General features: G+C 41.9%; 1 long non-coding RNA gene across 1 annotated transcript; it reads right to left on the bottom strand.

Annotated features, from left to right (window-relative positions):
- Positions 1 to 1,564: 1,564 nt before the first annotated feature.
- Positions 1,565 to 1,996, bottom strand: LOC142721919 (uncharacterized). Its single transcript, XR_012874255.1, has 2 exons — positions 1,837 to 1,996; positions 1,565 to 1,719 (listed from the first exon to the last, which is right to left on the bottom strand). It is a non-coding gene; the product is annotated as an uncharacterized LOC142721919 (long non-coding RNA).
- Between the last annotated feature and the right edge of the window lie 7,013 nt (positions 1,997 to 9,009).

The raw sequence follows: 9,009 nt of genomic DNA, 5'->3' as shown, positions 1-9,009 counted from the left end.
GAGTTGGAAAAAATACAAAGAAGAGCAACGAAGCTAATTAGGGGCATGGAGAATTTAAGTTATGAGGAAAGATTAAAAGAATTAAACCTATTTAGCCTTGAAAAAAGATGACTAAGGTGGGACATGATTAATTTATATAAATATATTAATGGCACATACAAAAAATATGGTGAAATCCTGTTCCATGTAAAACCCCCTCAAAAAACAAGGGGGCACTCCCTCCGTCTGGAGAAAAAAAGGTTCAACCTGCAGAGGCGACAAGCCTTCTTTACTGTGAGAACTGTGAATCTATGGAATAGCCTACCGCAGGAGCTGGTCACAGCAGGGACAGGAGATGGCTTTAAAAAAGGGTTAGATAATTTCCTAGAACAAAAAAGTATTAGCTCCTATGTGTAGAAATTTTTTCCTTCCCTTTTCCCGTCCCTTGGTTGAACTTGATGGACATGTGTCTTTTTTCAGCCGTACTAACTATGTAACTATGTAACTATGACGTGTGTCACTTTATGTGATAATAACTTTTGAATGCCTTTATTTATCCAAGTGATTCTGAGACTGTTTTCTGGTGACACATTAAACTTTATGTTAGTGGTAAAATTTGGTTGATACAATCAGTGAAAAACAGAAAAAATTACAGAAAATGTGGTGTAAGGCAGATGGTTATACCACACAAAATAGTTATTAATTAACAATTTGTTTTTTTAAATAAAGGACTTAATATTGAAAAAAGGTTTTTTATACAACTGGTTTTTTTTTTCGTCTCACTAGGTGACTTGAAGTCAGGAATCCCTGATCGCTATTCTAATACACTGCACTACATGCGTAGTGCAGTGTAAAAGTGCTGTCAGTTACTCACTGACAGCAAACCTAAGGCAGGACAGACTAGGCGTCCGTAGATGACAAACCCGGAGGCCATTGTTAGGCCTCCTGTTGCCATAACATGATGGAATAGAACGTCAAGGAGCAGGAAGGGGTTAAAGGATCTGCTAACGTCTTGGTGCCAGATACCACAGGACACTTTTAAAGATCTTCTGAAATCCATGTCCCAACGGGTCAGAGCTATTATGGCAGCACGAGGAGGACTACACAAGGCAGGTGGTTTTATTGTTATGTCTGGATGGTGTATATGTTAGTAATTAATTTCTATTCCTTTGTACATTAATGGAAATTAGGGTATGTTCACACGCAAACTCAAAAATATCTGAAAATACAGAGCTGTTTTCAAGGTTTTCAGCGTTTTTTACGGTCGTTTTTGGAGCTTTCAATATTGTCTAGGAAAACGGCTCCAAAAGCGGCCCAAGAAGTGACTTGCACTTCTTTTGTGAACATACCCTAAAAAAAGAGTAATTTTTCTGTGCTTTTTATTTTTACAATATATATCAATCACCCTAAATATTGTAATCTTGGGGCCTACATTGCTCCTATGTAAACATGGGAACGCCACCATTCTCACCAGTTTTAAGGCGTAATGTAAGTCTTAGGCCAAAATGTAGTAGTAGTCGAAACGCCAATCCAACCGAGATGGAATATGAAATATCCAAGATAGAAGGGAGTCCCAGGCATAAAATAAGATAAGATAACTTTATTAACCCCTGAAGGGAAATTCCAGTATCACATAAATGTATTCTGGGAAACGGCATCAGGGATCTTTTATTATTAGGTCTCTGTGCAGATTGAGATTCTGGCGTCCAAGGTGAAGATGCTGAAGAAGACTAGGTGGTACTGTAGACAAAACAAAAAATAATCAGACCAGACCAGACGATAATCACTCAACAATATACTGGTGTCGAAGCTCCAGCCATGATTTCACAAAAATACTATAGATGTCAGTGATCATACCTGTACTGCTGGTGTTTCTTCTGTACCACAGCTGTTGGTACTTATCTCCTCCTCTTCCTTTGAAAGGCATGGACGCGGCACAAGGGACAGCGTGGATTTGTCGGGATCCAATGTGCAATACAAGGCAGATGGAATATGTGAGAACATGGCAGAACGGTGACTTGCTCTCCAATCTCATAGTCCTCTAGGCATATAGTGCAGGACTGGATGTCTTCGTTTTCAGTAAAGGTTCGAGATGGGAGTCTATCAATCTGCCTGCCTCTCCTGCCTCGCCGACGTTGTCTTCTCTGCACAGGTCTGCTGTCTGTGGTCTCTGTTGTCGACTGTTGGTTGGGAAGCAGCTGACTGGTGCTTGGTGTTGGCTCCACCAGCCTGTTAGATGTTTGCTGAGGAGATCTGCTTCCTTCTCTGGACGGCTGCAGGTTTGGTAGCGGCTCACTGGTGCTGGGGTCTTGCGTTGGTTCCTCCAGCCTTTCGGATCTCTCCTGAGTAGTTGATGGAGTAGACCCAGGTTGGGATTCTCCAGGAATTCTGAGCTCGGTCTCACTATTAATACGACGGCCACTTGTCGTTTCAGACTGTTCTATTGGCTCAGGTCGTAATGGGGACCGGCTTCTGTCCGCTTCGTCTTGCTGCAACCTACGGCGCGGTGGAACTTGACCACGTCTTCGTCTCCTGTCGGGGACATTGTCATGGTCTTCATCCTGTTCCACACTCTGACGCCTTCTATGTCCAGATCTTAATCTTCCATCAGCAATGCCTAGATGTGAAACAATGTGTATAACATATATTAATTATGTATAGACAAAATGGGAAAAAAGATCAATACCAGACATTTCCTATGGACTCGTGTGGCCTTCTTTCTAGAGGAAAGCTCCCATGTTTTTCTTATCTTGGACAACCGTTTTGATACTATGAATATATACACAGTCGAGTGACATTATTATAACTACTACTAATATCCAGAGTAACCGGCGTGTGCAGCACAGACAGCAGTAGACGGGCTGGGAGTGACTCAATAAGGTGCTGGTCAGTGGTCTCATATGTGGAGCCTCGCTGACTCCATACATCCCACATTTACTGGAGGGTGCGTGGGGGAGGATCCATAAAGCGAACAACACGATTGACGTGGTCTCACAGATGCTCAATTGGGTTCAAGTCTGGAGAAATAGGGGGCCAGGGAAGTACTTGGAAGTCTTGGTCGTGCTCTTCCAACCACTGTCGGGCATTTATAGTCGTGTGACATGTCGCATTGTCTTGCTTTAAGATTCCATTTGCTCCAGGGAAGACAATCAGCATGTATGGTGGATGTGATCTGTAACGATGGATTCATATCTAAATCGGTTCAGAGCCTTCCATATGGATGAGTGGCCCAGAGAATGCCATGGAAAAATACCCCAGACGCTGACGTCGCCGCCAGCTTTTTCCAGCAATGGTTGTAAAGTCCATCCTTTCGATGAAGCAGAAAACGTGATTTATCGGATAAGACAACCCTTTGCCAATTATCGGTGCTCTGAGACCAATACTGCCGTGCAAATTGAAGCCATTTTCTCTGATGCACCTTTGTTACATAGGAGCAGTGACCATCCGTCGGGTTCGGAGCCCCATACGCAGTCGGGTTCGCTGAACTGTTGTATTAGACACACGTCTGGTAGCCAACGTTCACCTCTCAAATACATGGCACGTGGTGCTCTGCAGTTTCCATGTCCGTTATTCCCAATGGTGCCATTTGTCCACTCACGATACACTGTCACCACAGCAGCACGTGAACAGTTCACAAACTGCGCTGTTTGAGAAATACCGCCGCCCTTGGTCCGAAAGCCAATAATCATCCCTTTTTGCAACTGAAAAACGGTGCATTTTTTGCGGACGCAAAACGGACACGTTTGTGTGAAACTAGCCTAAATGTATCTGATATAACAAGTTCCACTTACCTTGATTTATCCGGGAACTTTCGTCTATTGCAAGCTGCAAGAGTTCTCGGTAACTCATTGTTCCTTGTAGCAGGCGGCTTGATGTTTAAATTCAGGAACAATGGAAAAACGGGATTCCTCAAATAAGAGGGAATCTACCACGATGTTCAGAAGTTGCACTGGTGTTTAAGTGCTCTGAACAGATGATGTAGTAGTCGCTTTGTAGCACAAATTCGCTCTTTGAAAAACCAAGTGAAGTTTCAGCATCAGCATCAACTCGAGATATGGCACTGATGTGACCACGCTTGGGGTCCTTAGAACTTCACGCCATTGTGATGTCACTGCTATAGATGCCACACCCTCCATTGTTCTGATGACATCACTGCCTGCAGTGATGTCATAATGCTTACGGTATGTCATAAACGGTCCCCTGCTCTGCATTATACCAATCACTGCAGCAAAGCCTCCAAATAAATAAATAAATAAATATATATTACATTTTTTTATATCTACATATTGCAGCTGAAAATCTCTAATATTTGTTTAGTAAATGTTTCTCTATAATTGTTTAGTAAATGTTGTAGCACACAATTCATCTAAGTAAAAGTCTTAGTAACAGATTACCACAATGGAGAGGTGGAAATGTAACTTTATTTTTCTAAAACTAGATGGTTCTGGAGTAAATAAGAATCCTTTATAACCTAAAGAGGTTGTCTGGTATAAGAAACCCATTGTAAATACCCTATTGGGGAATTCTAAGTTAAGAAAGGACAAGTCTCTTATTGATTTCACTGTGTAATGCTTAGTTTCTCCTGTGGTGGCGCTGCAGGGGAATTTCAACACTTCTCAAGTTCCATCACAGATTAAATCTGATCGCTGAGGGTCACAATCAGCGACATTAAGCTGCACTATCTGGATGTACAAATTACACTGGATGAGGGCCGTATTGTGACAGACATTTACACCAAACCAACTGACTGAAAATAACTTTTTAATTTTAGCTTTCAACCCAAATCAGCACAAAAAGAAAATTTCACAAAGCCAACTACATAGTGATAGAAAATGCAGCAGAACTTCGCATATAAATGAGACGGATATGTGAGAGGCAGATAGATAGGGCGTGCTCTAGCAAAGTAAAAAATGAGCCCCCCATTACTTTATTTTTCTGATCTGAAATGCCAAGATACAATCCCGTTAGTAAGCCCTAAATATACACCTCCTGCAATGAGCCATAATACAATTGTGGGGATCAGACCTTAACCACTTCCTGCCGCAGCCATTTTGAATTTTTTTATTTTTGTTCTTTCCTCCTCACCTTCCAAAAGCCACAACTTTTTTATTTTTCTGTTGATCTATCCATATGAGGGCTTGATTTTTGCAGGACGAGTTGTAGTTTTTCATGGCACCATTTATTGTACTAATGAAATGGGAAACTGAAAGAACTTTCTTTGTGGGGTGAAATAGGAAAAAAACAGATTTCTCCATTGTTTTTTGGGTTTAGTTTTTATGGAGATCACCGCGCGGTTTTGTTTCGCCATTATCTGAGAGCCATACGTTTTGTTTTCTTTCCGTCGCTGCAGCCGTGTGAGGGCATTTTTTTTTGTGGCACGAGCTGTCGTTTTTATTGGTTCATGAGACTTGTTATAGCTGCAAGCGATCCAATGATTGCTGGTTTAAGTGCCCTAGGGGGCAAGTAAAGAAAGTAAAATACAGTTAAATTAAGTTTATATATATGTATATATTTATATATAAAGTTAAAATATTAAAAGTTTAAAAAAAAACAATGTAAAAAAAGTATATTAACATAACTTGTATTGCCACGTCCGTAAAAGTCAGAGCTATAACAATATAACATTATTTATCCCACATGGTGAATGCATTAAAACAAACAAAAAATGTCAAGGGCAGAATCACTGTTTTTTGGTCATCTCATCTCACACAAACAATGGAATAAAAGATGATCAAAAAGTCTAATGAACCAATAAAAACGACAGCTCGTGCCACAAAAAACAAGCCCTCACACGGCCGCAGCGACGGAAAGAAAACAAAACGTATGGCTCTCAGATAATGGCGAAACAAAACCGCGCGGTGATCTCCATAAAAACTAAACCCAAAAAACAATGGAGAAATCTGTTTTTTTCCTATTTCACCCCACAAAGAAAGTTCTTTCAGTTTCCCATTTCATTAGTACAATAAATGGTGCCATGAAAAACTACAACTCGTCCTGCAAAAATCAAGCCCTCATATGGATATATCAACAGAAAAATAAAAAAGTTGTGGCTTTTGGAAGGTGAGGAGGAAAGAACAAAAATAAAAAAATTCAAAATGGCTGCGGCAGGAAGTGGTTAAGGTCTGATCCCCACAATTGTATTATGGCTCATTGCAGGAGGTGTATATTTAGGGCTTACTAACGGGATTGTATCTTGGCATTTCAGATCAGAAAAATAAAGTAATGGGGGGCTAATTTTTTACTTTGCTAGAGCACGCCCTATCTATCTGCCTCTCACATATCCGTCTCATTTATATGCGAAGTTCTGCGGCATTTTCTATCACTATGTAGTTGGCTTTGTGAAATTTTATTTTTGTGCTGATTTGGGTTGAAAGCTAAAATTAAAAAGTTATTTTCAGTCAGTTGGTTTCGTGTAAATGTCTGTCACAATACGGCCCTCATCCAGTGTAATTTGTACATCCAGATAGTGCAGCTTAATGTCGCTGATTGTGACCCCCAGCGATCAGATTTAATCTGTGATGGAACTTGAGAAGTGTTGAATTCCCCTGCAGCGCCACCACAGGAGAAACTAAGCATTACACAGTGAAATCAATAAGAGACTTGTCCTTTCTTAACTTAGAATTCCCCAATAGGGTATTTACAATGGGTTTTCTTTACCAGACAACCTCTTTAGGTTATAAAGGATTCTTATTTACTCCAGAACCATCTAGTTTTAGAAAAATAAAGTTACATTTCCACCTCTCCATTGTGGTAATCTGTTACTAAGACTTTAACTTAGATGAATTGTGTGCTACAACATTTACTAAACAATTATAGAGAAACATTTACTAAACAAATATTAGAGATTTTCAGCTGAAATATGTAAATATAAAAAAAATTAATATATATTTATTTATTTATTTATTTGGAGGCTTTGCTGCAGTGATTGGTATAATGCAGAGCAGGGGACCGTTTATGACATACCGTAAGCATTATGACATCACTGCAGGCAGTGATGTCATCAGAACAATGGAGGGTGTGGCATCTATAGCAGTGACATCACAATGGCGTGAAGTTCTAAGGACCCCAAGCGCGGTCACATCAGTGCCATATCTCGAGTTGATGCTGATGCTGAAACTTCACTTGGTTTTTCAAAGGGCGAATTTGTGCTACAAAGCGACAACTACATCATCTGTTCAGAGCACTTAAACACCAGTGCAACTTCTGAACATCGTGGTAGATTCCCTCTTATTTGAGGAATCCCGTTTTTCCATTGTTCCTGAATTTAAACATCAAGCCGCCTGCTACAAGGAACAATGAGTTACCGAGAACTCTTGCAGCTTGCAATAGACGAAAGTTCCCGGATAAATCAAGGTAAGTGGAACTTGTTATATCAGATACATTTAGGCTAGTTTCACACAAACGTGTCCGTTTTGCGTCCGCAAAAAATGCACCGTTTTTCATTTGCAAAAAGGGATGATTATTGGCTTTCGGACCAAGGGCGGCGGTATTTCTCAAACAGCGCAGTTTGTGAACTGTTCGCGTGCTGCTGTGGTGACAGTGTATCGTGAGTGGACAAAAGGCACCATTGGGAATAACGGACATGGAAACTGCAGAGCACCACGTGCCATGTATTTGAGAGGTGAACGTTGGCTACCAGACGTGTGTCTAATGCAACAGTTCAGCGAACCCGACTGCGTATGGGGCTCCGAACCCGACGGATGGTCACTGCTCCTATGTAACAAAGGTGCATCAGAGAAAATGGCTTCAATTTGCACGGCAGTATTGGTCTCAGAGCACCGATAATTGGCAAAGGGTTGTCTTATCCGATAAATCACGTTTTCTGCTTCATCGAAAGGATGGACTTTACAACCATTGCTGGAAAAAGCTGGCGGCGACGTCAGCGTCTGGGGTATTTTTCCATGGCATTCTCTGGGCCACTCATCCATATGGAAGGCTCTGAACCGATTTAGATATGAATCCATCGTTACAGATCACATCCACCATACATGCTGATTGTCTTCCCTGGAGCAAATGGAATCTTAAAGCAAGACAATGCGACATGTCACACGACTATAAATGCCCGACAGTGGTTGGAAGAGCACGACCAAGACTTCCAAGTACTTCCCTGGCCCCCTATTTCTCCAGACTTGAACCCAATTGAGCATCTGTGGGACCATGTCAATCATGTTGTTGGCTTTATGGATCCTCCCCCACGCACAATCAAGGAAATTTGGGATGTATGGAGTCAGCGAGGCTCCACATATGAGACCACTGACCAGCACCTTATTGAGTCACTCCCAGCCCGTCTACTGCTGTCCGTGCTGCACACGCCGGTTACTCTGGATATTGGTAGTAGTTATAATAATGTGACTCGACTGTGTATATATTCATAGTATCAAAACGGTTGTCCAAGATTAGAAAAACATGGTAGCTTTCCTCTAGAAAGAAGGCCACGCGAGTCCATAGGAAATGTCTGGTATTGATCTTTTTTCCCATTTTTTTCTGTACATAATTAATATATGTTATACACATTGTTTAACATCTAGGCATTGCTGATGGAAGATTAAGATCTGGACATAGAAGGCGTCAGAGTGTGGAGCAGGATGAAGACGTGGTCAAGTTCCACCGCGCCGTAGGTTGCAGCAAGACGGAGCGGACAGAAGCCGGTCCCCATTACGACCTGAGCCAATAGAACAGTCTGAAACGACAAGTGGCCGTCGTATTAATAGTGAGACCGAGCTCAGAATTCCTGGAGAATCCCAGCCTGGGTCTACTCCATCAACTACTCAGGAGAGATCCGAAAGGCTGGAGGAACCAACACAAGACCCCAGCACCAGTGAGCCGCTACCAAACCTGCAGCCGTCCAGAGAAGGAAGCAGATCTCCTCAGCAAACATCTAACAGGCTGGTGGAGCCAACACCAAGCACCAGTCAGCTGCTTCCCAACCAACAGTCGACAACAGAGACCACAGACAGCAGACCTGTGCAGAGAAGACAACGTCGGCGAGGCAGGAGAGGCAGGCAGATTGATAGACTCCCATCTCGAACC

The sequence above is a fragment of the Rhinoderma darwinii genome, unplaced genomic scaffold (genome assembly GCF_050947455.1).
Source record: "Rhinoderma darwinii isolate aRhiDar2 unplaced genomic scaffold, aRhiDar2.hap1 Scaffold_528, whole genome shotgun sequence".
Classification (NCBI taxonomy): Eukaryota; Metazoa; Chordata; class Amphibia; order Anura; family Rhinodermatidae; genus Rhinoderma; species Rhinoderma darwinii.
The sequence above is the reverse complement of the archived record's forward strand: the minus strand, read 5'-3'. Positions and strand labels throughout refer to the sequence as shown.